Source organism: Marmota monax, unplaced genomic scaffold (genome assembly GCF_021218885.2).
Source record: "Marmota monax isolate L192 unplaced genomic scaffold, Marmota_monax_Labrador192_F-V1.1 WCK01_AAM20220418_F8-fsc00823, whole genome shotgun sequence".
NCBI classification, from domain to species: Eukaryota; Metazoa; Chordata; class Mammalia; order Rodentia; family Sciuridae; genus Marmota; species Marmota monax.
This window is the reverse complement of record NW_026693213.1, coordinates 115,118-140,979: the sequence shown is the minus strand read 5'-3', so window position 1 is coordinate 140,979 and position 25,862 is coordinate 115,118. Positions and strand designations below refer to the sequence as shown.

General features: G+C 38.0%; 1 long non-coding RNA gene and 1 pseudogene across 1 annotated transcript; one reads left to right on the top strand and one right to left on the bottom strand.

Moving 5' to 3' along the window:
• Positions 1 to 493: 493 nt before the first annotated feature.
• Positions 494 to 2,616, top strand: LOC124100529 (grpE protein homolog 1, mitochondrial-like; annotated as a pseudogene).
• A 4,397-nt stretch (positions 2,617 to 7,013) lies between these two features.
• Positions 7,014 to 24,535, bottom strand: LOC131424621 (uncharacterized). The gene is made up of 3 exons (XR_009227961.1): positions 23,447 to 24,535; positions 22,327 to 22,463; positions 7,014 to 8,251 (listed from the first exon to the last, which is right to left on the bottom strand). It is a non-coding gene; the product is annotated as an uncharacterized LOC131424621 (long non-coding RNA).
• Between the last annotated feature and the right edge of the window lie 1,327 nt (positions 24,536 to 25,862).

The following is a 25,862-nucleotide window of genomic DNA, read 5'->3' as shown; positions in this document are numbered from 1 at the left end:
GTGATAGGAGAGTGTCATTGAACAAAATGCACAGATCAAAATAAACAAGTGACCAAACAGATAAAAAACATAATGGTGTGTGCTTCTCTCAGAAGAAGGTCTGTATAACCTGTTTTTTTTTTGAAAGGGAAGTTGAAGTAACAGAAAACACACAGGCAGTATTTTTTCCTGTGTTGGATGATAGCACAAAGTTCTTTCCAATAGTTTTCTAGAGAAACAATGCAATTCAATTTAAAGCAATGGGCAGTGGGGAGGGGAAGTAGGTAGAGTAGCATGGATATCTGAATTTTAGTTATTGACACATTATAAACTTGCAATAGCAAAAGTACTGAGGCAAGAATAAACAGAAATCTATATTATGGAAAAGAATTTAGCACAAGAAAAGTGGTGTTTTTGAAAAAAAATATACTAATATTTTAAGATTTGTGATTGTATTTTTGTTTCCTTCTTTTGATTGTTTATCTTTTCTGTATTTTTAAGAATAAATCTGACCGGTATGTGCATGATGGAGGCCACAGCGGCAGTCATGGTGGCTCGGTGTGTGAGGCTGGTGCAGCACAATATCCCAGCTTTGGCGTTGTCTCTCAGGCCCTCTGCTTGGTTGTTGTGCACAGCTACAAAACAAAAGAACAATGCCCAAAGCCTGGAAGAGAACGTGGGTCACAATGAGCAGAAGACTAGAGCATCCTTGGAAGAGAAGGTCAAGTTTGAATAGCAGCTGACACTATGGAAAAATACAAATGAGCTGTGGCAGATATTGAGAACTTTAGACAGAGGAGCCAAAAACTGGTGGAAGAGGCAAAATTATATGGCATCCAGGGATTCTGCAAAGACTTGCTAGAGGCTGTGGACATTCTGGAGAAGGAAACGCAGAGTGTTCCAAAGAGATTACAGATGAAAACCCTCACCTGAAAAGCCTAGATAAGGGGCTGGTACTGACCGAGGTGCAGATCCAGAAGGTGTTCACAAAGCACGGCTTGCTCAAGCTGGACCCCATTGGAGCCAAGTTCGACTCTTATGAACATGAGGCACTGTTCCACACACCAGTAGAGGGCGAGGAGCCAGCACGGTGGTGCTGGTTAGCAAGGTGGGGTACAAGCTGCAGGGGCACACCCTCAGGCCCGCCCTGGTGGGGTGGTGAAGGAAGCATAACTGCCTACTTCAGGGTCTTTCGCTTTTAAGTCACTTGCTGTAACTCTTGAAAGGCGGTCTATCTTTTCTCCTCTGAGAGTCCAGCCTTGATGGAAAGGTTAAATGGCTGCAAAGAATCAAGCTGGGTACACAGTTGCTTCTAGGAACTCTGGTCCGGGAGTCTGATTTCTTAGTACCACACGTTTAGTAGCTCCATATACTTCCAGAAGAGGGCAGATGGGACATTTGGAGTATCGCGAATAACACTGTATCTGCTTTAAACTCATGATTGCAAAGTACTTTAAACAAAAGTTTTTCAGGAACTGTCTGGCTGCCTGGCCACCCATCTATGCCAACGTCTGCAGCTCACTGCAGCACTGAGTCCTGGCACCTTTGGCCACTGCTGGGTTCACTCTGAGAAGAAAAGGCCAGAGGGGAAACATGTTTCTTGCTTAAAAAAAAAAAAAAAAAAGGATGCCTACCTTGAGAACATACAAGTTCATTTATAGCTAGCATCTAGATGTCAGGAATGGTCAACCTTGGCTTTTCTGTGGAGACAGGAAGTGAGCATGTGAATGTGAACATTCTTACCACTTTACTTTGCCAAGTGAATTTGACAAAGTAAATGCTTTTTTCTTGTTTTTCCATCTCAGTTGTTTAAATCTATTCAGTTAGTTACTAATAACCTCAAGGTATATTCCCAATTAAGATAGACCTTCTCAGTGTGGACTGCTTGCTTGGTATACTTAAAATGTTTGTTTAATTTTTAAATTTTATTTAAGAGAATTAAAAGCCTAATGTTTATTTTCCTAAAAAAAGAATAAATCTGAATTATTATTATATACCATATATAGCATATTGCATCAAAGTTCAAAATCATGTGGGAACCATAAAATACACACACAAACAAACATCACACCTCACACTTTTATTGAATTAGATAATTGAAATGGGGGTTTCTTTGATTTCACTTGTCAACAGTGAATAGTAATGAGATGTGTAGAACAAAAAAGCAAGGAATATAGTCTCACTTTGCTAAGACAATTGGATTATAGAAAGATTACCTAACCATATGCTGCCCAACATTTTAGGATTCTCTGTTTTTTGTCAAAGCAGATCTGGCAAAGAAGCATGTTTTCTGTTTTGCTCCAAGAAATGATAAACTTCACTTCAGCATTTATTATGCACAATGTATGCAAAATGCAATGAGTCAACCAACTCACACTTTTGTGTTAAGCAAATACAATCTAAACATAAGAAAATGTCATGTCTAGTAAAATGTGCCACAAAGGCCAAGATAAGAAAATGAGTAGCTAAAATATGCAATTAGCACATTCACTGAAGAAAACCAGGAGGATATTGAGATGAGCCATATAAATATAATTCTATGCTTTTGGCTAAGAATAACATTACATTTATAGGAAAATTTAGGCTCACATTTAGAGAGAAGTTCTCCATTTGATAAAGAATGAAAGAGAAAGCATCTATGAAGACAGTCATATAAAAGGCAGTCATATAGAAGTGTCAAATGTGATCTTTTTTTTTTAAGAATGGGAGCATATGCTTCATGATTTTTTTCATGTTTCAAAAAGTGATTGGGCTGGGGATATGGCTCAAGCAGTAATACACATGCCTGGCACGTGTGGGGTACTGGGTTCGATCCTCAGCACCATATAAAAATAAAAAAATAAAGATGTTGTGTCCACCTAAAACTAAAAATAAATAAATAAATATTTAAAAAATTATCTCTCTAAAAAAGTTATCATATTCTTTTCCAATATTTGAGAAAATATTATTCAGTATTACAACACTTAATAATTTGTAGAAACATACTTTCTACATAAAGGCATAAAAATTGATCAACTTTTTCTCCTACTATAGTGGAATGTGTGTGTTTATTTATGGATAGATTTTTTAATATATTTTTTTAGCTTGGATGCTAAGCTTCTTTCAATCAGTGTACACAGAACCAAATTTACTGCTTTATCTAAGTGGCAAATTAGATTATGAAACACATAGAGTTCAGATAGTTAGGTTACTAATGCTAAAAGATTACTACAAATAGTCAATTATTCCAAGAAATTAATGGTTCTGTTTGTTGAGATATCATCAGAAACTACCATGACAACAGAGGATTACTTCTCAAGAGGTCAGACTCAAGTGTGACAAGATAATAGGAACATGGAAACAGTGGCAGCAGCCTCGGAGGACTTTTTTAAAATGTTAAAGTCACCTGAAGGAAAAGGATGGAAGATAATGTTTTCTACAGTCAGCTCTATATACGAAATAAAAAGTAATCAGCCTATTTCAGTAGTTCTTGGGCTTTTGGGATTAGAATCACCACCCCTGACGGTGATTGCCACATGATAACATCAGCAGTATAACCACGTCCCAGAGCCTACAGAAGCAGTGATGACTGAGGAGTCATCACTGAATTCAAGCAGTGACTCTCTAGTACTGGGCCTCTACTTACAAATCACTGATGATTGCAGATAAATACCTTCTTAAATACTCAATTGTCAAAGATCAGAATTTACCAAGTAACCCCTCTATGTTACTTTGAAGCTGGCATGGAAACACACCAACCAGTTTTTACTTCTTTCTTTCATCAAGTCCTAACCTGCTCCAGTGCAAACTGTAGAAACCCTTTTTGCTCCATTTCCCTTCTTACAGACATTGCAGTGACCATATGTATCTTTAGTTAAATCCAACTAACTAAAGCAGCACACCTGGGAAACATTTGTGGTGCATCCCCATATGCCCCAACATGCCAGTGAAGGGCAACTGATTCATTGGATCATTTCACGCACATAAGAAGCAAACAAAAAGTTTGACAAACATGACCTGCAACAGTGTAAAACAAAAACAAAAAGAAAACAGTCAACAAGCACCCTAGTTGGCACCAGTTTGGAGAAAGAAAAGGCATTTGGAGGGCAAGATAAAATATGATTTCAAATTTGAAACACTCATGTTGGGTTCTTCATTCTGTATTTTCTTTTAATTGACACTGGAGCATATTCAAATGTTTGTTGTTCATGTGTATTTATATGGTGGAAGGGTGCCATCTGTGAGCTTTGAGATGATCATGACAGCTGTTTTTTTTCTAGTTTATTAATATTTTCCAAGTATATTCCATAAAATTATTTGCTCAGGAGGAATTGAGAAACTGGATGTAATTCCCTATTTAGATCTTTGTATTTGATATGAATTTGAGTTCTACAGGTATTAGTAATGCAGCCTTGGTCAAGGATGCTTAATTGAGGCCTTAATTTTCAAATTTGTAAAATGTGGTTAACTAATACAGACGTATTAGGTAAGATAAAATGTGAAAAACACTTAGTACAATGGCTGCAAATAGTAAGTGCTCAGTAAGTACAATTTGTTTTTATCAGGCTCCTAATTTTTGCTATATCCAGGCATTTAAACCATAAAATGGTAAAGCAAATGTAAAAATCAATCAAAGAAAGACACATCTCTGAAGATCACCTGGTGACAAAATTCAAGATATGACACATACTGAGAAGCTTAATTTAGCAGGATAATTGTGAATAACTTCCAGGAAATAGTCTAAAAAAGAATATACATATAATAATTATTCTGTATAAAATGATCTGCTATTTAATCTGAGATATAGGGGTGCCAAGCATATGAATTTGTTCCTTCAGTCCTTCTTTGAAATGTTTCTATAACATACAAAACAGTGAGGGAAATAGGCCATGGGAGTCTCATGTTTATCTGAAACAAAATTAAGAAAATCTGTTAGAATTGCTTTTCATTATTGAGTATGTTTTCATAATCCTCTATTTTCTGTGTCCAGATCTATACAGTAAAATAGCTTTATCAATGGCATTTTATATACCAAAAGGACTTGGAACACAGGCAGATGTTCCAAAGAAGAACAAAGGTAATGTTAATGAGAGATAGTGAAATAAAGATAAAATCTTTGAATATTTGAGAAAACAAAATAGAATGAACTGGTACTTGCTGAGAGAAGTAGGGTAAACATGACATAATAGTATTCAGAAAGCCTTCCTGGACTGCAGCAACACTGAAAGCAGTGCACAGCAAGGCCCCTGACATTCCGTCAGGTGTCAGACTGGCCCAAGGGTGAGCTTCATTTAGAATTTAATTGCAAGAGTTTTTTCTCAGGTCATTGAATGTTACCTTGAGTCCATCTTTTACTTACAGACTATGGGGGAAACATCAATTTCAAAGTTGATCTTTCATTTTCTGAGGGAAGATTGAAGCTTGCAAAGTAAAATGTCACAGTCTCTCTTGGACAATGGCAGACAGCACTTGTTAAAGTTTACTCTCCAATAAAAAATAGTGATTCAACAAAATTAGCAATCCTTTAAATCAGAATGAAACTTTACTATGTTCTCTCATGTCAATATTAGGAATCATTGCAATAAAATTCACAATTCAAATGTTTAAGCTTAAAGCAAAAAATAAAATAGAAATACACTCTTTCTGAAGATCCATCCTGACATAAATCTGGTTATTTTCAAAACATCATTAGTCTAAAATTAGCACATGTGTAATTTCCAAATGCAAAGATATGCAAATAACCTTGCATATTTTAGCTTCTAGGATTGAGACACAAATCTGTCTCTGTGGTTTTATTAGTAATAATTTATATAAATTTAACAAAATCACTCTGCACAATTTTTGACAGAGTCATAGAAATTAAAATTTTAGAGTTACAGTTTTTTAGAAAGTACAAATGCAACCTTCTTATGAGTAAACAGAGCTGTGGTCATCCAAGGTGGGTGCCTGAGTTATCCCATACTGTAGTTATTTATTTACCTTCACCTGGATTCATAAAAATGCAATTTAATCTACCATGAAAATTATATTCTATTGAAACAGCACTATAATCTGAAAAAAATATGGTTAACTTGATCCAAGTTAAGGCAAAGGGCAAAAAGGAACGGAGCTTTGCACAGTTCAATCTGCAAGCTGTTGGGGATTCTTTCATTTGGCTTTCCTTCCTTCATGCCACAAGCAGTGAGCTCTATATGTGGAGAAAACCATAGTTATCATTTTAACTCATTTGAGATAAAGATAATTTTTTCCCAAGAAAGATAGAGTACCCCCTGTATGTTATGGATTGATCAATAATATAGGAGCAAACTGAGTTTCTGCAGAGTTTTACAAGTCCAGGCATTAATAATGAAAATGATTTAAAACAAACTGAGCTATTGGGAAAAGGCAAACATTTAAGAGTCTAGGCTAGATTTGTAACTCAATATTTATTAGTTACATGTTGGCTGAGGTTGGGTTCCCCTGAAACTCGAGACCCAAGTAGTACTAGACATGCTAGTGTCTTATTTGGAGATCAATCCCAGGTGCACCAGTGGAGAAGTCAATATATGATACAATTAATGAGGGGTCTCTGGATAATTCATGAACTACCTGGCTTACATGGATAGTTCATGTCTATCTGAAATACAGAACTTTCAATATCACACTCATTTTCAGTACATTAAGACACTCATCTTATAGGGCCTTCACCTTTAGGGACACAGGGAATGGAAGGTTCCCTTTTCTCATCTCCTACTCATACTCACTGAAAGGAATGGCAAGTGAAATCATTAATGCAATTTCAATTTTGTGCCAAATACATATATAGAGAATTTAGACAAGTTATAGTTAGAATGCATAGTCTAATAAAGCTCGAAAGTCTCAAGGGAAATGTGCATGCAAGATACACCTACCATTCAGTGTTCTCTGTCATGGGGAAAGTGACACTGTCCAGTACATGGAGCTGCAGTGTAAAAAAAAAAAAAAACCAGCTTACTCAGCTCAGGACACACATGTAGACCACTTCTGCCCATGAGAGGGCTGCTGCAAGGTGCTCCTGGTGAGAGCTGTTGCTTGAGCTGTGCTCACCCATGGAGAAGGACTTGTATGTAGCCTCTCACCATCTTTTCCCTCTTTCCTTTTATAGCTAAAAGTGGGACAGAAACAAGACCTACTGGCTGAGCGAGGAAGCTAGAGCAGAATGTAAGGTATGGGAACAGCCCCCTTGAACTTATTGAAGGTCATGGATCATTTCTCAGATCAGTATCTACACAGGCCACCAAGCAAACAGTCCTCTCAGTTGCTCCAACAGTTCAGACAGAACAAAAGAGTCCAAGCTCCTTCCAGATAAAGCAACAAGTTCCGTTTGCTTTCCAGAGTGAAGAATCACTCATACCTAAATACACCACCAAATTAACACTTATCTTTGTGCCCATCTGGGCCATTCTGGAATGTTCTACTGAATCAAAAACCTACCAGTCAACCCTACATATAAAAACACGACTCTTTACAAACAAAATAGTGTTTTAAAAACAGAAACAAAGCACTATTTAACATCTCCAAATGCCTGCTAAGACCATGTATTCACATTCCATAAAAATTAATATAGCTCTCTATTGACAAGAAATTTCTTAAGAGAAAAGCAAGTTTCATACTTATAAGTGGGGAATGAACTAAAAATCTCATTAACACACTTTATGGAAATAAGAGTAACCAAAACAAATACAAATAAACAATGCATTATTGTTAATACTCTCTCTTAAGGTCATGAGAAGAACAAAATTTTATTTGAAAACTTAATTGGGCACCTAGTGAAGTTATTGCTGCTCTACAGGCACTGTGGAAGATAGAAACAAAGGTAAATTGAACAGTTTCTATCCTACTTCATCCCTCCCCCTTTAAGAAGCTTAAAGTCTACAAGAGCCTTAAGCCAGCATCTCACCATAAGGAAACCCATAGGAAGAACACTAACTCTTGTCAGCAAAATAGATGAAGAAGTCTTAACAGGTTAATGACAAGAAGTTCATCAAATGTTCCTGTGAGGAGAAGTGTAACTGATCAATCATATATTTATCCGAATATATACAATGGCTTTAAGTAATTGCATTCACTTGATGAGAAAGAAAACACAAGACAATAATAGAGGAGCAGGAGAGATTTTGCTATTACAAGCACATAAAGGTATGATTGAGAATGGTTTGACTACTCACTGTTTTTCTTGTACCTCAGAATTTCATAGGAATTCATCTCATATTTCTCAAAGGTTTGCCACACCTTTTCAATTGTGTCTTTATGAGTCAGCTCCCCATACATAAACCTGCAAATCAACCGAAGAGCTCAAGTTAGCAAATCAACAGGTATTTCTTATTCTATAAGCACATGTTAAATATCTGTTCTGTTCCCAAACTCTGTGCTAGGCACTGTGATGTGCACACATATGTGAAAATGTTTGTTGGATCAAAAAGTCTTAGAGATTTAACTGTGAATAAGAATTTCTCACTGTCCAAAAAAACTAAGCCTAATGAGAGACACACATGAAGAAACAACACATCAGAAGAGGATACAATCAGTGCTACAGTGGTGGCACACATAGAATAGGCAAAGATCATGCTTCAGTTGGTGAAAGAAAACTGCCAAAATTTAAGGACACATGAGATCCAAAGAATAGAGGGAAAATAACATGAAAGAAGGGAAGAGAAAATTCAAAGCAAAAGATGAGCATGTGAGCTTTAACCAGGAGTCAGGTTAATTCAATAATATAACAGCCCAATATGACTGAAGGTAGGCATGGAAGGGGAAATCTGCTATAGATAATACAGAGAAGCAAGCAGAGGACAGATGAAGGAGGAGACTATGGCATTAGAAGCCATGCAAGGCAATTCAAAGTTTATCCTGAAAGCAACTGGAGGACATGAAAGGTTTTAATCAAAGGAGAAACTTAATCATATTTCATTTTAGAAATGTAAATCTGGAAGAATTCTGATAAAAATGGCCAAGTAAATATGGACTAAGATATTCCCTCTTCTAGTTCCTAATAAAATAAACAAAAAATTAAAAGAGGGGCAGGGAGACAAAAAAAATATTCACCCACTAAACAAGAAAGTGGCTGCAATTGGATGCTGTAAACATTAAGACACAGCTAAGGAAAGAAACAAGATTCAGTCACTGTCTGTGCAGCAACTTTTCCTGTCCCTGCCCCACCAAACAGAAAAGAAAAACAGCATTGGGTTAAAAATAATGTTGACAGCATAAAATCCTACATGTTATTAATAATATATTTCCCTGATGCTCAAGTTTAGAGACAAGTAGCCTAAGGGGGTAAATACAGAACATGAAACAAGAGAGAGAGAGAGAGAGAGAGAGAGAGAGAGAGAGAGAGAGAGAGAGAGAGAGAAGAGCTAGAGAAAACCAGAGCTTTACTGACTAATGCTAGTTCTTAGCAGAGGCAGAAAAATTGCCAGGACTGTCCATTTTTCTGGTCCTACACTAAATATGGTCTGAATACCAGAACTTATCCATGCAGGAACAGAATAGTCCCTCAACTCAGTAGAATGAACCTTTTCACTGGACACTAACAGAATGCAAGAGGAGGGGCCATCTCTCAAGGGAGCTGGAAGCCCAGCTTCCAGATGAAGGATGCTCAAGGTTTCCTGTAAGCATTTTCCCTTCCCACCCCAGGTCTCAGGCAACAATGATAAGGAAGGACAGCTCTGGTCAATCCTCCAAGTCTTAAGTAATGCAGAAATGGTGATATGGGTTCCCAAAACATACATGTCCCAAAGAAACTCAGAGCTTATCTGATCTAAAACAGTCAAGTCAAGCACTATACTTAGCTTGACACTGGAACGACTTTAGACTTACTATAGGCTTCTGAATTCTGGCACCCTAGTTGCTGATTTTATGAATTCTGTGTCATTTTATGAATACTTTTTTTTTATTTCACTCTCCAGCCCACTGAGGGACAAGATTATCTGTGGTTGTCTTTGGGCATTACCTCATGTAGCTCTCTGTTTTTAAGTTCTTCTCTTTACTTATGTACTACGAAAAGAGAATATTGACTTTGTTAAACTATCTTTTAAAACAACACTAAATTAGCCCTGAGAACAAGGGAATTTCTCTTTATTTTTCTCTGAGTTAATTTTCTAGATATGTGGCCATCATTTAAGTGAAGCGATGGTACATGTGCTAGCAATTTTCTTCCCAAGTTAACATAAATTGCTGCAAAATTGAGTCTTCATATAGAAGAAGTGCCGTAATTACCTCCAGTTTTCACTGGTCTTGGTTACTCTTTCAAGCAGAGCAGATGTAAATTTCCTTAACCTGAACACTGTATTACAAATATCTACAAAGCAGGAAATAAGCCAAAGAAGTTCCTGAGATATCAGGAACATAGCTAGTACAAAGGTTTTTGTATTCTTATAGTAGGGGCCATTCAGGTAATTAAAGTTGTTTTGAATTGTGCATAAAAGTTTGCTAGATTAGCAAAATATTTTATCTGATTTTTGAAAGTATTTATACTCAATAAGAAGGAAGAAAGATAAGAAAAAGTTGTTCAATTTACACCAAAAAAATGAAGCTAATCTTCTCGATTTATTGATTGTACATACGAAGTACAGATGCAGATATAGATGCAGATATATAAATCTATAGATACTTAAGAGGAAACCAGCACAGAAAGAATATAACAGCATTCTATTTTTTTAGAGTCATAATTTCTAAACCTCTGAGAAGTGGGGAGAAAATCTTAAATTTTCCATTGCTCAGTCTTCACAGTATAAAATTTAAGAAAATTAAAATACTTCCAAACATTTCATGTTTTTCACCAAACTTTTTATTTGTCTGATTTAATACATGAAAATGTAACTTCTGAGAACAGATGAGTATGTATGAACAGACAGGCTTCTCCACCCTTCATAGATGAGTTTATTTCTGAATTTGGCAGGTGTGGGAAATAGTTCCACTTCATGCAAACAGTGCTGAAGAGAAAAGGCTGAAGAAGGAGAAAAAGAGGAGCCTGAGGCTATGCTGTACCAAGACCATGGCAGGGCACAGCAGAGGAATGTCTGGCAGGATCCAGGCTACATGCCCAGCTCAACACCTTGAAGATGCTTTGAAAGGATTTTCCCAATGCCCAGGCCCAAGGGGAGTCCTCAAATACATAATATTTGCCATTAGCACAATTTGCTAAGAGAACAGAAAGAGAGGTCTAACAAAGCCACAAAATACTGGTTCTCTTCTCTTTTTCTGAAATAAAGAATTTTAGCTGAGAAAAAAAAAAACTCTTTAAAAAAGGCTCTTCTCTAAAATGTTCATAAATCTTAAAACTAATCCAATCATCTAAATTTTCTTTTCATTTTCATTTACTTTTATTTGATATGTTCTTCAAACTTATTCAATATAAAACTTCATAAGCTTCTGAGTTCACATTTTTTTAAATAGATAAAGCTTTCCCAAGCTTTTCTAAATTTCTCCCCATCTTACTGACTACAAATTTGTCAGTTGTAGCCACCATGCTACAACTGACATAGGCTTGGATTTTCTCAGCACATTCACGAATGAGAGAACATATTGCAATAAAAATTCTTCAATAAAAATGGAATGAGGGGAGCTCCCTGTGTGAGTGGGTGGAGGTAAGTCCCTGCTCAGAGCAAGCCCTGGGCTGTCAGTGCTCCAACCCTCCGTGGTCTGCTTCTGCTGCCCTGAGCGCCCCTGCGCTCTTCCCCCGGCTCTCTCCCAGCTGTAGCATGTCCACCACTGTGGCCCTGTAGCGCTGTTGCTTCCTGCCTCGCCTCTTTGTCTTGGCTATTCTTGTTCGTGTCCCTGGGCTTTTCATGGGCGCGCTGTCTGCTGTTGGCTTCTCTGCTGTTGCTGCTATGGTGGCCTTGCACTTTCCCCTGTGCCTTACCTAGAACTTGTAGCCACCCCCCCCTCCCCGCACCTTAGGCCATGTGGTTTCAATCAGAGCAGTGCTTCAGTAGGCTGTCAAAACACAGCATCTCCAATCTGAGTGTGTGTAAAGAGATGGAGGCAGGAGTGGTGAAGTGAGAGCGCTGGATCTGAATTGACACTCTTCTGTGGCCTAGGACAGTCACTGAAAGACAGAATTCTCTCCTGCACAGCCAGAGAGGACTGGCGGGCTGTACTGCCCCCACTGCATGTAAATTCTCCCTCGGTTGACTCCTCACCACACTGAAAACTTTAGGAAAAATCCTTGTGGTTAACAGCAGAGGCTTCAGAGTGTAATCTATACTCGGGCCTTGAAATTATGATATGTCTCAAGGTGAACTCATCCATCCAAGGCACTCCCACTTATAGTGGGAGCTCAGCTGATCCCCCTGGACAAGATAGGTGAGGTAGAAGATAGCAGCATGCAGATTCATCAACCTGTGAATTCTACCTGGGAAACTCTGCCCAAAAGCAAGCTTGCTGAAAGTAAGGAAGAAAATAATGGAAAGAAGGATTGTGTGGCATAGGTAGTAAATATCTCTCCTTGTTCACAGTTTGGACCACCTCAGCAGAGACAATTCTTTCATTTTTCATTAAGAACTTTTTGTTTTGGGGATGGGGTTATACTTCAATGGTATAGCACTTGCCTAGCATGTATGAGGCACTGGGTTCAATCCTCAGCACCACCTTAAAAAATAATAAAGGTATTGTGTCCATCTTCAAATAAAAAATAATATTTTTTTTTGTTTTTGTTGTAGATGTTGATTCATTCATGTTACATATATATAAAGATATTTTGTTATCATTTTTCTTTTTATTATCTTTTACTCTTTTGTTTTATGGGTGTTTTTTCTTTTTTGGTTTTTTGTTAATTTTCTCAGCTTCTCCCTCTAATAGTTAAATTCTCTTGGTCTCTATCAACCTGTCAATCTACTTTGTTGCATTTTTAAAATTTTGTTATTTTCTCCATTCATTATGGCCTTCACTTTATTCTACCTCTCTTCTACTTTATCTGTTTCACCTTTGGAATATTTTAACCATTCTTTTGACTTCCTTTCTCATTTTCTTCCTTCTTAATTAACTGTATTTTTGCCATCTTTTAAAACTAGTTTATATAATTCTTGCTCCCACCATTCATGATTTTGAAGTTATTAGTACTGTGGATGTTGTAGCTGACATTCAGTGTTTACTTTAATTCTAAATCTAGTTCACTGCTGCTTATGTTGGTGTTTTAATTTCTGATTATTAGTATTGTAGATATCATAATTGACACCTAGTATTTACTTGAATATTGTAGATTCTTCCCTGTTATTGTTGCTGTTCTTCATTTACCCTTTTCCATAGTGGCTGGGCACCAAATGTGACACTTTAAATTGTTGGGGAATATGCTCTGCCCCTGAGTTATACTCCCAATCCAGCTAAGAGATTGTGTACCTAATTCCACACATAACAACTATTCTTAACCTTCAGCAATAATTTAACACAAAGAATATTGGGGACCCCAAACTGGCAACCATGGCCTAAGTAAAAGTTAGAGAGAAGGCTCAACTTACTCATGGACATATGCTCCTACAGCAACAGCAGAGAGTAATAACACAATGACCTCAACATAGGTTACTCTTATACACTCTTAGAATATACAGAGTTGCCATATCTAGAAAATCAATCATGGGTGGTATGTATATACAGTGATATAGGCAACACAACTGTCGATCTACTAGAAAGATCCTGTGAAATCTACAGAGAAAGTGGAATCCTCAAGCTCTGATATACTACAAAACTTGGAATGATCGCTTTGATCACTAATCACAACCCAAAACATTAGTATATTAAATATACTACAAAAAACACTGGGAAATATATTCAACAATTCACAACAACGTGATATACCAGAACACTTTGCCAAGAGAAGGCTGTTCCCTAAGAATACCCTCACATAAAAGTGGAAAAGAGGTGGCTGGAGTTGTGGCTCAGTATTAGAGGACTTGCCTAGCATGTATGAGGTCCTGGGATTGATTCTCAGCACCAATATAAAATAAAGTGAAGGTACATCTACAGCTAAAAAAAAATTAAAAATTGAAAAAGAAACCCATCTCAACAGATATGCAAATCTCAACATAAGAATATAAGTGATACAGAAAAATAATGTAATAAGACACCTCTTAAGGTCTGTAATTCATCAACAGACTTCAAAAATATTCAAATATTGGATACAAATTTTTTTAAAAAACTATCATTTAAAAATTATAGTATTCTCAGATGATACCAAAAAAACTAAATAAATTAAGAAAGTCAGTACAGGATATAAATGCTAAATTCAATGAAGAGATAGAGATATTGAAAAATAACTACACAGAAATCTTGGAAATGATAATCAAATCAAAAATCGAATTGGATATGTTTCCAATACATTAGATTAAGAAGAGGACAGAATTTTAGAGATTGAAGATAAGGTGGACATCCTTGAACATTCAGACAGTATTAAAGAAAAAAAGTAAGAAACTACAAATATAATAAGAACTGAGAAAACATTAAGAGACCAAACAATGCTCACAGACATTAAAGAAGGATCAGGGATACAGGATCATGGCAGTGACATATGGCAGAAAAATTCCTGCAGACTTAGGAATAAGATGAACATCCTGACACTGGAAGCATTTAGAACCTCAAATAGACCAGACCAGAAAAAAAAAAACAAAAAACTTCTTCACATCCTATCATAATTGCAAAGCCAAAATTTCAGTTCAAAGAAAGTATTTTAAAAGCTCCTAAAATTTTAAAAGCCAGGTCACATTTAGAGAAAAACCAATCAGATTAACATCCAATTTCTTGATAGAAACCCTAATGTCCAAGAGGGCTTGGAACAACATATTTCAAATCCTGAAAGAAAATAACAGCCAACCAAGATCATTCTATCGAATAAACCATCAGAATTGTACTATCAGAATCAAAGAAAAAATAAAAACCTATTGAGATGAGCATAAATGAAAGAAATCCATTATTACTATTCCAGAATTGCAGCAAACACTCAGAAGAATTCTACACATAGAAGAAGATTATAAACCACCAAGAGATCTTAAAAAAAATGAATTACATTACAACTAGGGGTGAACATATACCAATCAGGATAGAAGCAAACATTAAATGTAAAAAAAAAAATAGATGAGAAGTAACACATTCCTCTCTAATGACACTGAATATAAATCGTCTCATTTTTCCAAATAATAAACATAGATCATAACACTGGACAAAAAAATTAAGACCCAATTATTGTTGTCTGAAAGAAATATATCTATGGTCAAAGATATCCACAGGCTAAAAGAATTTAAAAAATGACATTTCATGTAAATGAAACTTGAAAGCATGAAGGAATACCTATTAATACCCAACAAAGCAGATTCAAGCAAAATTAGAGGAGAAGTACAGATCACCATATCTTGGTAAGGGGAATAATCCAAAAAGAAAATATAAAGATAGTAAACATTTATGCCCCAAACATTGGTGCACCTGATTACATAAAACACAATGCAACATAAAGGTTCATAAAGGGACCAATATAATAATAGCAAGTGATTGAAATATACCTCTGAGAGATCATCCACACACAAATCAACCAAGATACTACAGAGTTAAATCAAACTGTAAATCAAATGGATTTAACAGGTATTACAGAGTATTTCATCCAACACAGTTGAATCCCCTTTTTTCAGTTTTCTCCAAAATAGATAATATTTTAGTCAACAAAGTAATCATTAGCAAATATGAAAAGGTTGAAATAATTCCACATATCCTGTTTCAATGATAATGGAATAAAATTAAAAATCAAGAAGAAAACCACATATTCAAAGACATGGAGATTAAACAATACACAAAAAAAAATCAAGAATAAAACCACATATTCAAAGACATGGAAATTAAACAATACACATTTTAATGATGAGTGGATCATCAAAGATATCTGACAAGAAACTAAAAAATTCTAAGACTCAACAATATTAGAAATACAACATACAAGGGCCAAGAAGCTGCTGCAGCAGCCACTGTTTAACATCTGGTGTCTCTGGGGGCGGAGGGATCTGCTGGAGCATGGAAACCAGAGAAAGCCTCGTGGCCTCAGCATATCCCAGTGCTCAGTCCCTCTCTTCAGATGCACAGCATCCTCCATGGGAGTGCATTTAGCTGATACTGTGGTTTCCAGATGCAGAGGTCCTGGGTTCCAGGTAGCGATGAAGGGATAGCAGTGCCCTGCTGCTGAGCTCCTTCCTGCCCCCTGTCTGCCTAGGCACAAAGGAGGGTCAGAGGAAGGCCTTGCAGTGTGCCTGCCTCTATGCCTCACAGCCTCCCACCCCAGGGTCACTGCCTAGGGGCACCTGCTACCCAAGCTTTTGCACTACTAGCTGTGCAGGGGTGCCTGCAGGTGCCACCTGCCACCCTGAGGCAACCACCATCCACTCAAGCTGACACTGCTGGTGTTCCTGGCCATGCTGCTGATCGTCCTGTTGCTGCTGATGTGCAGAACTAGCCTTAAGGCCATAAGCAACAAACCCCGTGCCAACATTGTACAGAATAGGGAAAGCCTGAAAGCATTTCCTCTAAAATCAAGATCAAGTCAAGGATGTCCACTCTCACCACTCCTGTTCAATATAGTTTTTGAAACTCTAGCCACAGAAATTAGATAAGAAAGGGAAATAAAGGGGATTCAAATAGAAAAGTCAAATTGTCTGTTTGCAGATGATATTATCCTGAACTTAGATGATCCAAAAAGCTCCACCAGTACACTTCTAACAAAGTCAGCAATGTAGCAGAATACAAAATCAACATATAGAAATCAATCACTTTCCTATACACTACTGATGTATCTGTTGAGAAAGAAATTAGGGGAAAAAATCATTAACAGTAGCTTCCAAGAACATAAAACAGCAACAAATTTAACCAAAAAGGTGAAAGACTTCTACAAGGAAAATTTACAAAACATGGAAAAAATAAGTTGAGGAAGACACCAAAAGATGGAAAGACCACAAATGTTCATGGTAGGGAGATTTAATATTGTTAAAATGACCATACAACCAAAATCAATCTGCAGATCCAATGTAATTTACATGAAAATACCAAAGATATTCTTTTCAAAACCAGAAAAACAAATCCAAAGATTTATACAGAAGAACGAAAGACCCTGGATTGTCAAAACAAATCTGAGTAAAAAGATTAAAGCTGGAGGTATCACAATGCCTGACTTTAAATTATACTACAGAGTCACAGTAATGAAATCAGCTTGGTACTAGCATACATATAGATATGTTGATCAATGGAACAGAATGAAGACACAGAAACAAACCCACAAAGGTGCCAAAAAGTTACACTGGAAACAAGACAGCCTCCTTAACAAGTGATGCTGGGAAAACAGGATACCATAAGATTAAAAATAGATACCTATCACTCTGTAACAAAAGTCAACTCAATTGGACCAAAGACCTAGGAAAAGACCTTAAACTTTGCAACTGATAGAAGAGAAAAAAGGAATAGCTCTAACATATAGGTACAGATAATGACTTAGTAGGACATCTCCAACTCAGTAAATATTAAGGACTTCTCCAAAAAAACGCATTCCATAAATGGGCAAAGAAGTTAAACAGACATTTCTTAAAAGAAGAAGTACAAACAGCCAAAAATTATTTTTAAAATGTTTGACAACTAGAGTCATCAGGATAATGGAAATCAAAACTACACTGAGATTTCATTTCACTCCACTTAAACTGACAGCCATTAAAAATACAAATAACAATAAATGCTGGCAGAATGGGATGGGGAAGGACCATCCAAATCATTTGTAGGTATCTATATTAGTACAGATAATATGGAAATCATTATGGAGATTCCCCCCAAGACTAGGATTGGATCCTGTAAAGGAACACCTGTGTGGGGAGAATTGTGGAAGAGGTGCACAAAGGACAGACACAGACACACAGGGAAAGGTACGAACAGACAGAAGGATGGCAACAAAGGAATGCCTACCCCTCTCTGCCATCATCTTTAATAACCCAAAAAGTTACATATTACCCACTACCAGTGATTACACTTTGACCAGTATTCCTTTAACCCTGAGTGCTAGCTAACTAAGATAAGGTCCAGGTTAATGCAAACACATAGCCTCTCTCCTTCAAAGGATGTCACTATGTAAACCAAGTAGTGCATCCACATAGCTATCTTAATAACCTCAGCAGGGAATAGCTGGGCATTCCAATCATGGGAATCAGTTACCTCCTGGGAATTTGCTCACTGGGAGAATGCTTCCCTATTTCCACTGTCAGAAATACCTACAGGAACCACCATCATCGAATATAACCATTTACTCCTCAGTATCTATCCAAAGAACTAAAATCAGCATACAACTGTGACACATGCCTCTCCATGTTTATAGTAGCAATATTCACTATTGTGAATTATCGTATGAATTACCAATTTATGGAACCAGTCTAGGTATCAGTCTATAGATGAATGGATAAAGGAAATGTGATATACTGACACAATGGAATTTAATTCAGGCATAAAGAATCACAAAATTATGTCATTTGCAGGTAAATGGATGGAACTGGAGAACACTGTGTTAGACAAAATAAGGTAGACTCAGAAAATCAAGAACCATGTTTTTTCTCAAATGTGGAATTTAGCAAGAAAAATGGGATCTCCTGAAAATAGAAGGAAGAGCAGTAAGGTAGAGAAAGGGAATGAGGAAATGGAGCAAGGGAGGACAAGGGGGTACTAAGTATTTAAATCTATCACATTTTGCAAGGTACATGGGCTTGGGTTGTAGCTCAGGGGTGGAGTTCTTGCCTTGCATATATGAGGCACTGGGTTTGATCCTCAGCACCACATAAAAATAAATAAAATAAAGGTGTTGTGTTCATCTACAACTAAAAAAAAAATTTACAAGGTACATATACAAATACACCACCATAAAACCCACTATTCAGTGTAATTTTTCTCTCTTTTTAAAAATTTCTTAATTGAGTTTTAAGAAAGAAATGACAGCAGAATGCATCACAATTCTTATTACACATATACAGAACAAGTTTTCATATCTCTGTTTGTATATAAAGTATGTTCACACCAATTTGTATCTCCATACATGTACTTTGGATAATGATGCCCATCACATTCCACCATCCTTGTTAACCCCCTGCCTCTCTCTTCCCCTCACACCCCTGTGCTCTATCTAGAGTTTCTCTAGCAACACAGAGACCTCACACAGTTTTCAAGAGACCCCACTCAAGTACTTCATAGATTTCCCAAAAACCTGACATATGAGACCTTTCACAGAGATGCCAAATCCATTCTTCCTTCCAAGTGGACCTGAAACCACTTAGCCAACTGAAGGATACCATCAGCCTGGTTCTGCCCTCAGAACCCAGAGACACTGAGACACTGTCAACATGGTCTCCCAAATGGTGTTCTCTGCTTGGAAAAATCCTTGGGAATTTCTATTCTTTTGTAATGCCACTGCCTCTGAACAAAAGAAATGCAGATTCCAAATATAGACCAGCAAAATTCCTTCTTCTCCAAGTTTCCACTTCCTTAGCTCTAACCCACAGTTTAGAGAATCACGAATTTTAATCATGAATAAAATGCAGCCAACCTTCAGTGAGAGAACTCATTTCTTTAGCTTTACTTATTCACAAGTCAAATGTATTAATATCTTATTTTACTCCACTGAAGATAAGAACTGAATTCAAGATGGTTGACCACTTTGGAAACACAATAAAGACCTGTAACAAATGGACTCTAGGAATGAAATACACAAGCAAAGAGGCATCTGGACTCACTCTACCTCCCAGGGGGGCTGTCCAACCAGCATATTATTCTGCACACAGCAGGTAGTAACAAGTTTGGAGAATCTGCTTTATTTTCAAATGAAACAAGATAAAAATCAAGGAAAGAATTTTTGCAATAAGATTTCTGGAAATACTCTTATTTTATCATCTAGGAAGATTATATTTAATCCTATAATGTTTTGTTCCTTAAAATATGATAAAGCCCTCAAATAATATTACACATTTCCAAAACATGAAAGTGTTACTGTTCAGTTAACATAGCTTAAACTGATGGACTAAGTATAAGATTTCATTTTGAAAAGAATTCCAACAAATGCACATTGTTTTTAAGACTCAGGCAGTCAAGTTGTTATATGTTCATTATAGAGCAAAAAAAAGTACATAGCTTCAAACAGTTTAAAATCCTTCAAAATATATCAATCCATGTTTGAGATACACATAGAGCCTAATGAAACTACTAAGGAATATTTAAACACTGGAATTGAGAAAACTGTACATTTAGTCATATTTATATTAGAATAGTCCATAGTGAAAAGTCTCATTTATCATACCTCAGCATTTTCCAAAGGATGCAATTGGTAAGACTACACATTACTTATCACTCATAAGCAACCCATTGGTTCTATCTTATTTATTTTAGTGACTTCTGTCAAGAATGTGTCACCGGTTGTGTCTCTCAGATTATCCATCATGATAACAGCATCACAATCTTTTCATTAAAAGTAGTGGAGCTGACATAAGAGCTCTTTCAGTCTATTTGTTTCATGAAGTCGCCTTCTCCATAATTACACACTTATACTTATTAGTTTTCCTACTATATTACCTTATAAAGCTATCAAATCATAAAAAGAAGCAATGTGATCATGGATGTCCTCTTATATAATTGGACTATTTGGTTTTTGATAGTTGAACTTATACAAGGTAAGTTACAGGAAACAAATTAGGAAAAATTCTATACAGAAAATATTTTATAAAGAATAGTGTATCCTTTTCAAATTGATTTTTTTGAGGGGAGGGTAATCTGGGATTGAACTCAGGGGCACTCATCCACTAAGCACTATTTTGTATTTTATTTAGACACAGGGTCTCACTGAGGTGCTTAGCACTTCGCTGTTGCTGAGGCTGGCTTTAAACTCTTGATTCTCCTGCCTCATTCTCCCCAGGTGCTAGGATTATAGGTATGCACCACCATGCCCAGCTCAATTTGATTTTTAACATGGTTAAATTAAGTGATTACTTCTGGATCTTTAGAGGTGGCTGTAAAGTCTGAAAATACACAAACATTCATAAAAAATAATCACTGACATGCTGAATATATTGTCCGTCAGTAGCAATTTGTAGTTCATTAAGCTATGCAAAACAGCAATAAACAATTTGCATTAAAGCAACATTCCCATCAGTCACTGCACATGCATCTGTCACATATCACCTCAATGATTTCTGTGTCCAATTTTCATGACAGAAATCAGAACTTTATCCAGGACCTTCAATCTATTATCCAGATACCTCTAATAACCCAGGGGCTTCAATCTATTACAAAGATATTTACATTACAGACTTTATAGCCACTGGTATTTTAAGATTTACCCACTATACATCTTATTAATATTCCAGCATTTTTATACATACAAAGAAATAGATAACCCAAACAGTAAGATATTGGAGAAAATAACAAAATTATATCATCTTTGTCTTCAAAATTTTTCACATCAAATCATTTTGCTGCAAATAAAAGTAATTTGTTTTGTTTTGCTACACAGTATAGAGATTGAATCTGGGGCCTAGCACAAACACATCCTCTACTGCTGAGCTACACCCCAAATCCCCTTTTTATTTCATTTTGAAACATAGTCTTTCTAAATTGGGGAGGCTGGTTTTGGACTTGCAATCATCTTTCCTGAGACTCCTGAGTAGTAGGATTACAAGGGTGTACCACCATGCCTAGGTTGAAGTGACTTTTTAAGTCTACAGATGAAAAACTTTAAACGACATTTAGAATTTACTGCAAATTCGGTTTTGAAATAAACTTTTCTTAAACAGATGGTTCACAATGACTTCCACAAATCAGGCACTCCAGAATACAATGTAGAGTAGTAAAATATGTGATGCCTTCTACATACTCCAAGGAAAAAAGGTCTTTTGCAAATAAGCAAAACCAGAATTGCAGTTGTCTCTAAGAACAATTACCTCCGATTCATAGACTATAATGCTGTTGACAATTTCAAGCACTTTCACTTCTAAAGAACTCCCACAGGAAGAAATCCTCCAAGCTTTCCAGACACAGCTGCACTTTCTGTCCTTCTCACTACCTTAACAGTGTGACACATCCAGCTCCAGACAGTCCCAATAGCTTCCCCCTGTGTTCTCTAAGGTCAGTCACTTTCATAACCATTCTTGTAACACAATAAATTGCTATAATTATTTCCAGGGCCTACGTGTATTGCTGCATTTTCCAAACAGGTGCAGGTCTCTGTGGTTACTCAGAGGTTTGCTAGGGCACCCTTCCCTGGGCTGAGCTGTCAAGACCAGAAAAGCCCATCTACCCATAAACATGTGCCCCATCCCACTACCCTTTTATATTCCTGTCATAATTTAATGCTAGGAAAACTTTACATACCTATTTCCAACAACAAGAAAAACTTCATAAGGTACACAAATTTCTTTTGTACACTGTGATCCCTGGAGTGAGAGAAGCTTTCCATATTCCAGCTCTGTGACTTAGGCAAGTCTCTCAGGGTCTTCGGACATCACTTTCTAAAATGAAAATGAAAGTCAATAATATTGTAGTGAAGTTACAACATTAAAACACTTTGCATAATTCCTATTAGATTATTTTGATGTTATCTTTATTTTCATTATTATTACCAATGAAACTGGATGATTTTGATATTATCATTGTTTTTATTTTCACTGCATGATTATCAATTTAACTTTTACTTGCTAAATAAAATATACACACTTGTGGTATACTGTTTCCACAATTAAACAACTGATTTTCTGGCACAAAAGCTAATGTTTAATACATACTAGACATTTATAGTTCTAAGAAAAAAATGGATATTCTTTCAAGTCATTTTTCAAATCGCTTTTTTGAACACGAATAAGCTCCAGGTGGGCCTAAGGAGAGTGAAAAGGCAGAGGAGCAGCAGAAGCCTGTCTGTCATCCTCCTGTGTGGTTAGATAGGGATGAGAAGACCCTGCCTGCCAGGGAGAAGTCCACAGAGTCTGACCTGGAACTCTCAGGGAGGGGGGCCTCTTGGCTCCTGGAGGTCGCTCCAAGGACTGAGTATGTGGAGGTGCCTGAGGGAGTCTTTATGTCCCCAAACTGAACCTCTTCCATTGCTGCAGCAGGGTAGGACCATTTTGGAAACCCCTTTCAACATCAACCCCCCAACAGGCCTGCCTGTCCCCAGGAGCTTGTCTCTCTTTTAAGATCCCCTCACTGAGACCCACACACCTGTTCCTCCACCCAGACACTTTAAGGTATGCCCTCCACCTAAATGATCCTCACAGGGCACCTGCCCCTTAACACAGCTTACCGACACCAGCGATATCCCTTTGCCTCTACCCCACAACCCCCAAACTCGCAGGCCACACCTCCAGCCCTGTAGAGGTAGAAGCCTCCAATAGATGAGCTGCCCTCTAAAGTGGCGGCTCCTGCTGCCAAGGAGCACCTCTAGAAAAGCCGCTGCACCCCACCCAAAGAGCCTGCACCCTCCCCGAGTGGGTCCCAGTACCTCCTTCTTCAAGGTGCTCCACATCTTCTGCTGGGTTTCTGCCCCTGGGGGAGCAGCCAGGAATGCGCGGGTGAACTCGCGGTGGGAGTGACGGAGGCTGTCCTTCCCGCTGCCTAACGGCCATGGCCAAGCCTTGCGCAGCGTCCTTTTGGAATGGGTCCTGTCCTGGGCAGCTCTGAACTCACCGAGGCCGGCCGTGGCTCCAGCGTTCAGTGGCTCCTGTGCTCTGGCAGCGGCTCCTGTTCCTGGAGTCCGAGAAGGTGGCGTCGTGGCTCCAGCGATTAGGTGATGCCGGCGGCGGCTCCTTAATCGCTAAGAATGGCGATGGCGGCTTTGGCTCTTGTGCTCTGCACGTGGTGGCGGCGGCAGGTGGCTCTGGTGTCCAGAAGAGGGAGACAGTAGCAGCGTTTCCTCCCGCGCTCTGGCCCTTCCTGTGCTCTGGTGGAGGTGTCAACATTGGCTCTGGGCAGGGGGGTTGGCTCCGGTAGCAGCTCCGTGTCCTGGCTGCAGTGGGGGCGGCAGTGACAGTGTCTCCAGCTGGTGGGCGACTGCAGTGACAGCGGAGCGAGGGAAGCGGTTCCCATGATCTGGACACGCTGAAGGCTCCAATGGTTCCTGTGCTCTGGGAGCGGTGACTCCCGTGCTCCTGGCGCAGCGTTGTCTCCAGCAGTTGTTGGACCTGGGGGCGGCGGCTTCGTGTTCTGGCGGCAGTGGCTCCTTCTCCCCAGCTGGCATTGTCTACCACGGTTCTTGTGCTCCAGCAGCGGCGGCAGAGGCTCCAAGGTCTTGCAGCTGCATTGGCAACAGCTGCGGCGGCAGCGGCAACGATGGTGGCAGCGGCTCCTATGTTTTAGACGTGGCGTTTAAGGTTGCTGTGGTCTCAAGGCCACAACATTGGCTTAGGGCGGCGGTGGCGTTGGTTTCTGCATTGGCTCTGGCGGCGGCTTTGGCTCCTGAGGCAGCGTTGGCGGAGGCCTTGGGGGCTTCTGCAACAGCAGCTCTGGTCCTGCGGCTCCAGCGGCTCCCACGCGACGAAGCTGGCTCCTGCCCCTGCTCCTGTGGTGGCTCCCGCGCTCTGGACGCTGCAAGGAAGTGATGGCCTCTGAGCTAATGGTCCTTTGGCAATAGACACACGCTATTGGGTAGCTCAGGTGCTCTCACTTCCGTTTTCCCCTCAGGGGGCGTGGTGTCACGGAACCTTCATAAATTTGGACCAATAGTGTTGCAACTTTTTCCAAACCCTTATTAGCATAAACGTGAACCAATGGCATTGACCCAAGAGGTATATATATATATATACCTCTACCTGCGCAAAGTTCTGTGGCTAGTTGCCATAGTGTCTTAGAGGCTGGACTTCCTCTCTTGGATTCCAAACACCGGTAACCTGGAGAAGATTGGTGGTGAGCTGCTGTGGTCTGTTGGAACATGGGTGGGCAGAGCCTGCTACCCAGAGCTGCTTGGCTGCAGAGGCTTGCTGCTTCTGAGGAACCCACCCGCCAGTACAAGTATGAAACTCTACTTTCACTACGGGGACCTTTTAGTAAGGTATGTGTACTTATTCATACATATTAAAGCAAATTGATTACATTTTCTTTACACATATGTGTATGTATATATGTATGTATATATATATATATATATATATATATATATATATACATATATGTATATATATAATGTGTGAAGTTATATATGTATATATATATATATATACATATATAACTTCACACATTATTTATTCAAAATAAGAAATTAATTTAAAAATTAGACACAGGCAATACATGGTGACACATGATTTGTGATCACATAACTATAATCCCAATTATTAGGCCTAGGAAGAAGAGTTGCCAGTTCAAGTTTCCATTTCATTTCAAATAACTAATAGAAAATCTATTTCCAGGAATTTATCTGTTTTACATAAATTGTCAAATTTGGGGATCAAGAGTTATGTAGTATTATATCATTTCCTTGTTAATATGTATGGCGGCATTGAAGGTGCCTCTTCTTTTATTCCTGATACTAACAATTTTTGCCCCCCTCTTCAATCAGTATGGTTAGGAATTTAACAATTACGTTTTTTTTAAATATCCAGGTTCATATTGAATTTTTTTAATCCATTTTCTTTTATCTTATTTTACTGATTCTGAGTTTAATATTTGTTATATTTTGACACAGATTGAATTTTTTCTTTTTTTCAATGTCAATGCTCAGGTTAATTATTTTAAATCTCTTTTGTTTCTAATAGAAACATTCAATGCTACACATGTTCTTCTCAACACTATATGATTTTACTTATATCATCTATCTAGTCTAAGTTTTTAAAAATTCTATTTGTATCTTTGACTCATGGATTATTTAGAGTTATGCTATTTGATTGCCAAATATTAGGGATGTTATACATTATCTGTCTCTTTCT